General features: G+C 43.0%; 1 pseudogene; it reads left to right on the top strand.

Annotated features, from left to right (window-relative positions):
• Positions 1-337: 337 nt before the first annotated feature.
• LOC102819429 overlaps positions 338-6,761 on the top strand; it is a 15,506-nt pseudogene continuing 9,082 nt past the window's right edge.

Here is a 6,761-nt window from a genome sequence, read left to right as displayed (position 1 = left end):
AATTGCTTTTTTTTAATCTTCCTCTAGTTGAGTTCTGATCATCAAACCATTGAAGCAAGGTCAAATGGGTACTATTTGCAAGTTTGGGTGTTCTTGTGCATCTCCCCTCGCTTCATATCAGCTCTCAGTTCTAGCCCTCCATGGATGGCTATATGTCCTTGTCCATGGACTCAAGAGTGCCCAGGTCTCACCATATTTCAGACCGACCAGTCCTTCCTCGTCTCTCTCTCATCTCCAGGTCAATGGGGATTTATACCATTACCATTGGCTTAAAAAAAATTTTTTTTTTGAGGAAGATGTTTATTGCCCCTGGAGCATCTATAGACTAACGTCCCGAATGCCGAGCTCCCTTATACAGCTTTCGTACTAGTTTTATATAAGATTACATAGGGCTGAGTGGTGAGACAATTGTGTTACTTTCTCATTGGCGGTTCCTAGATAAGCAGCTCTTTACAAAAGCAGAAGAAGCTGTTAGCTTCCTTTGTATGTGACCTAGGTCTCAAGGTCTTATGGGCAGGGGCCTCCTCCCTCATTTCTAGGCCTCAAGGTCTGAGGGCTAGGCCTCAAGGTCTTATGGGCAGGGGCTTCCTCCCTCATTTCCTCCTTTAAGACTGCGTAACATGTAAGTAGTCACAGTGGAGAGATGCATTATGAATGTAAAGAGTGTGGGAAAACTTTTAGAGATTCCTCAGACCTGACTGCACATAGAAGAAGCCACAGTGGAGAGAGTCCCTATGAATATACGGAGTGTGGGAAAGCCTCTGGTGAGGCATCACTCTTCCCTGGAAATATAAGAACTCACAGCAGACAGAGGTCTTTTGAATGTAAAGAGTGTGGGAAAGCCTTTAGGGATTCCTCACAGCACAGTCAACATTTGCAATCTCATGGTAGAGACAGGCTCTATGAATGTAATCAATGTGGGAAAGCCTTTAGCCGTGCCAACGGGTTCACAAGACATAAACTAGTCCACAGTGCAAATAGGCCTTATGAATATAAGGAGTGTGGGAACACTTTTAGGTATTCTTCAGGCCTGACTGCACATAGAAGAATACACACCGAGAGAAGCCTTATGAGTGTAAGCAATGTGGGAAAGCCTTCAGAGTGTCCTCAAAGTGCAGTAGACACGTGCGGACCCATAGTGGAGAGAGGCCCTATAAATGTAAGGAATGTGGGAATACCTATATCTATGACTCAAACCTCATACAACATAGAATTATCTACAGTGGAGAGAGGTCCTATGAATATAAGGAATGTGGAAAAGCCTTTATTTCTTCCACAGCTCTCACTGCACATATGTGAATTCATAGTGGAGAGAGGCCCTATGAATGTAAGGAATGTGGGAAAGCCTTTTATGTATTGTCAAACCTCACAAAACATAGAAGAATCCATAGTGCAGAGAGACCTTATGAATGCAAGGATTGTGGGAAATCCTTTCGTGACCTCTCACAACTCAAAAGACAATGGAGATAGACCTTATAAATGCAAGGAGTGTGGGAAATCCTTTAAGCATGGGTCAAGCCTCACAACACATAGAAGAATCCACAGTGCAGAGAGGCCACATGAATGTAAGGAATGTGGGAAAGCCTTTAGAGTAACCTCACTTCTCATTTTACATAGAAGAATTCATACTGGTGAGAGACCTTATAAATGCATGGAGTGTGGGAAATCCTTTACTCAAGGGTCAATCCTCACAGCACATAGGAGAATCCAACAGTGGAGAGAGACCTTATAAATGCAAAGAGCAAGAGCGTGGGAAATCCTTTAGTCAAGTCTCAGACCTCACAAGACATAGAAGAATACACAGTGGAGAGAGGCCATATAAATGTAAAGTATGTGGGAAAACCTTTGGTAGGTACTTATCCCTCCATAAACATATGCAAACTCACAGTGGTGAGAGGCCCAATGAATGTAAGGAGTGTGGGAAAGCCTTTAGAGTAAACTTACTTCTCATTGCACATAGAAGAATTCATACTAAAATCTCAGGGATCAATTTAATAATTTAGTATAGCATCATTCTACATCTAAACATGTGAGGTCTTAAAACCCTAGGGTTTATATCGATGATACAACTATTGACTTATATAGACAAGAAAATAATACCAGAAATTCAAACAGTAAAAAAAGAAGAAACAAATATGAGAGCATTTGTTATCAAAATGATATGTTAAACTTGTGATAGGAACTCCTAAAGGCAGTAGTTACATTCATAACCCTTTATGAATGTCAGGGTTAGTAATCACAAGAGAAATAGGTCAAAACTCACTTTCACATTAAGAGATTTCTGTTCCTGGGGCATCCAGGATATGGAAGCTTCATAGAATATGAGATGGTTCTTGTTTCATGTAACAATGTAATCCCTCCCATTCCTCAACCCAAATACTGGAGTACCCCTGGTGTGTAAAACATTTTTCATAACTACAGGAATAACCATCACAATAAACGAATTCATTGTTCCCCTCCCCCGCCCCCCCAAAAAAAGACTGCATAACATAATTATTTGGAGTCTTACCATCTGCCTGCTGTTGCAGGAGTTGATAATGTTTCATATACAGCGTCTGGGATGTTGTCTTCTGACTAACAATTGTCTCAATGGTGGAGTGTATGGCTCTGGCTACTAATAGGAGGAGGCATAAAATAATTATACAAAACCCAAATAAGACTAGGACTCCTCCTATGAGGGTTTTGAATCTCCCAAAGACAGAGAACCATCCTCCCCACAAGCTTTGGAGACTCCACCCATTCCACGTTTGCACAGGGATAGGAGTAATTTTTCTGATTTTTTATCTCACTGATCACCTTTCCTGTATCGTCTATTTCTAGGCAGCAATTAGTTAGGTTGAACTTCTCACATACTCCACCTTCTCATGCCAGTATGCAATCTAGGGCCAGTCTAGTCTGATAAATTGCATTTCTAATTTTTGGTCTCTTCACCACTCACTGGCTTTTGGTTTCATTATAGACCTTGTGTCAGTTAGACTGACCCACTAGAATGGTCATGTTGACTCCCCATCATGCCACGCAGTGCCAGCCAATGATACTGGTTCGCAGTTTCCAAGGTGAACCAGTTTCAGTGAAACTGCACAGAAGAAGTCTCGGGAGTTGGGACATTCATTTCTTTTCCCCAAACATCTGGGTTTATTTCTTGGGTTATCCAGGGCCACTGATTCCCTGGTAATGTACCTCCACACACAAAGCATGAGGTTACATTTAGGGTTTTGGCAATGTTCTCTGCCAGTCCTAGAAAGAGGTTTTCAACAGACCATAGACCTTCAGAAAGGGGGTGGGTGATTTCTTCGTAGAACGAAGGAAACACCTGGAAAATTTCTTCCAGATGACTCTGCACCTGCCCTTTAATGAAAATGACTGCTCTGGGATTCAGTCCCTTCCCATCAACCCCTGGAAACACTCGCACTCCTTTTAGCCACTGCGGGTTTTGGGGCTGAGTGATGGTCAATTCTAAGAGGTTACTGATAGGTTTGCCACTTAGACAGGGTTACTCCTTTAAGGAGCACCTGGGTGTCATTTATTGGTTTTTAACAGGTGGCCCATTTGACACAACTCCATAAAGCATGTGAAACGTAACAGGGCAGGCTTGTTCCACAAAGTTACTTATTTTCTACTATGTAGCTTCTTTCTCAGTTTAGCAAGCTACATATAAGGTCCCCAGAGTAACTAATGGCATGGCAAGCATTGAATTTCAATGTTATCTAGCTGGGGGTTCCCTTTACCTCTGTTTGAGCAACAATGGGGCCAGCGTTGGAACTCAGAGGAAACACCACAGCCCTAATTTCAAAGGCGACAAGAGTAGGCGGCTCAGCTGGGTCATAACACACATGTGTCTTTTCTGGGGTGGCACATACGGAGAACTAAGTTAAGTTATAAATACATTTCCCTGCCTGAGTGCCTTCACAGTGGGAATATCTATAAAACAACAAAATTCTAGTGATGCGTGGCCCACCCAGGTGGTTTGGATGCATTTGTCATAATCCTCATCTCCTTTTTCCGCGACCAGGTGAGCCGCTAGGCTCCAGCTTCGGCTGTGCTGTGCGAGCGTGGACCAGCCAGTTCCTGGTTTGTGGCTGGAGCAGGCCATGCCGATCACCTTAGGATCACCTTAGGATCACCTTAGGATCACCTAGCGTCACCTCGTGGGCGTTGGCGGGGTATGTTTCCACTGTCCACTGCTCTTTTCAGTCTGCTGTGATGAATCCAGACAGGGCTCCCTTCTACCTTTGCTGCCGTCTGTGTGGTCAGAATGACAGTGAAAGGACCTCTCGGCCTGGGTTTGAGGGGAGTTAGATTCCAGTCTTTAACCCAAACTTGGTTTCCGTGATTCAGACGTCTCCCCATGCTGGTTCCTGTTGGTGTTTGACTCCTCTGGAACCTCTGGAACCTCCAAGAGGGTCCTCCTCACGTCACATTGTGTCGTCTGGGCTAATCGGTTCTCTCTCCTTCCCCATGGATCACCAGAGGGTTGGTGGCAAACACCAAGTGAACTGAACCCTGTTTCTCCCTTCAGGTGGTCTCGATTCTTGGCCCATGCATCAGAAATGTTGCTGGAAGATGAGGCCCCAAAGGGAGAAAGAAATCACCCTAACACCAGTGCTATTAGAAGAAGAGGCTTTATTGCCGGCAGAGCATCGGTGGACTAACGTCCCAAATGCCGAGCTCTACCATTGCCTCTTGATCATATGCTACCACATGAAATGGTTGAACATAGACCATTCTTTTGGTACAGTGACTCTATGTATTCCTTTCATTTTCTTTTGATGCTTTCTGCATCATTCAATATTTTGTCCATAGCATTCTGCATTATTGTAAGTCAAGACTTGAATTTTTTATTCAGTTCTTTCAGCTCTAGAAATGCTGAGCATGTTCTTCCCTTTTGGTTTTCTAACTCCAAGGCTTTGCAAATTTAATTATAAAACCTGACTTTGTCTTTCAAACTGTCCTTTGAGATTTTCTGTTCAGTTCTTTTACTACCTTGCTTCTTCAATTCACTTTAGCATCTTGACGCTGGAGAGCAAGTTTCAGAGTCTCTTCTGACATCTGTTTTGAGCTTTTCCTTCTTTCTTGTCTTCTTAATGAGCTTTTGCTTTTCCTGATCTTACTGATGAAGATCAAAGACCATAGCCTTCAGTATGGGTTGCACCTCAATGTCAAAGAAAACAAAAATCATCATAACTGGACCAATAAATGACATCATGATAAGTGGAGAAAAGATTGAAGTTGTCAAAGACTTCATTTTGCTTGGATTACTATCAATACTCATGGAAGCAGCAGTCAAGAAATCAAATGACATATTGTATTAGGCAAGTCTGCTGCACAAGATCTCTTTAAAGTGCTCAAGAACAAAGACGTCAGTCTGAGGACTAAGGGGTGCCTGACCCAAGCCATGGTATTTTCAATAACCTCACATGCATGTAAAAGTTGGACAATGAATAAGGAAGACCATAGAAGCATCGATGCATCTGAGTTATGGTGTTGGAGAAGAATATTAAAAGAATCATGGACTGCCAGAAGAACAAATCAATCTGTGTTGGATGAAGTACAGCCAGAATGTTCCTTAGAAGCCAGGATGGTGAGACTTTGTCTCTCATACTTTGGGAATATTTTAAAGAGGGTCTCACTCTTAGAGGACACCATCCTGGGTAAAGTGGAGGATCAGTGAAAAAGAGGAAGCCCCCCCCCCCAACAAGATGGACTGGCCTCGTGTCAGCAGCAATGGGTTCAAGTGATTATGAGGATAGAGCAACAGCAGACAGAGAACCGACTTAACAGCACCTAACAACAACTCATAATCAACCACTCTGCTCCCAGCTTTCCTCTGGGCTTAAAAGAGTTTCTCTTGGGAGCAAAAACCCTGACCTCAACCACCATTGGGACCTGCACAAACTCTTTACGGATTGGTTGCCCTGACCATAGACAACACCTATGCCTCCAGGAACTCCATTTGGGCCTGGAGGATGCCACCCTCTCATCCCTCCCCTTCTGACCTTATGAACATCTTGATTGGTAGGAGTTCCTTACAGTTGTCGCCTCTCTGGGGCCAGTCCATACTCTGAGTTTTTCTTTTCATTGTCCCCTTTTCTTCTGCCCTAGTTTTTAAATTGTGCGTGTGTGTATGTAATATTTTTCCTTTCTCTACTGCTATTTTATTTTCCTTCCATTTTTTCTCTTTTTAGTTATATCCTCTTTTTTTTTTTCTTGCTGCTACCTGTTGGGTTTCTTTTCTTTTATTATTCTGGTTGTTGTTTATTCTTCTACGTGTGTTGTTGTTGTTTCGTCTTGCCCTACCCGACAGACAGGAGACCGCAACTGTGCCCATACAGCCCAGCAACAACCGTACCCTCTGCAGCCTCACCCACTGGAAAGAGCCATTACCAGCTCCTATACCACCTGATCTGTATGCTGAACAAATAATCCAAGAAGCTGGGTTCTATGAAGAAAAATGTGGCATCCGGATTGGAGGAAGACTCATTAACAACCTGTGATATGCAGATGATACAACCTTGCTTGCTGAAAGTGAAGAGGACTTAAAACATTTACAGATGAAGATCAAAGAGCACAGCCTTCGGTATGGATTACATCTCAATGTATGTAAAGAAAACAAAAATCCTCACCCCTGGACCAATAAACAAAAAAAAAAAAGATTGAAGTTGTCAAGGACTTCATTCTTCTTGGGTCAACTATCAACACTCATGGAAGCAGCATTCAAGAAATCAAATGACGTATTGCATTAGGCAAATCTGCTGCACAAG

Source organism: Chrysochloris asiatica, unplaced genomic scaffold (assembly GCF_000296735.1).
Source record: "Chrysochloris asiatica unplaced genomic scaffold, ChrAsi1.0 scaffold00007, whole genome shotgun sequence".
Classification (NCBI taxonomy): Eukaryota; Metazoa; Chordata; class Mammalia; order Afrosoricida; family Chrysochloridae; genus Chrysochloris; species Chrysochloris asiatica.
Note: the sequence above shows the minus strand (reverse complement) of the source record. Positions and strands in the feature narration are given on the sequence as shown.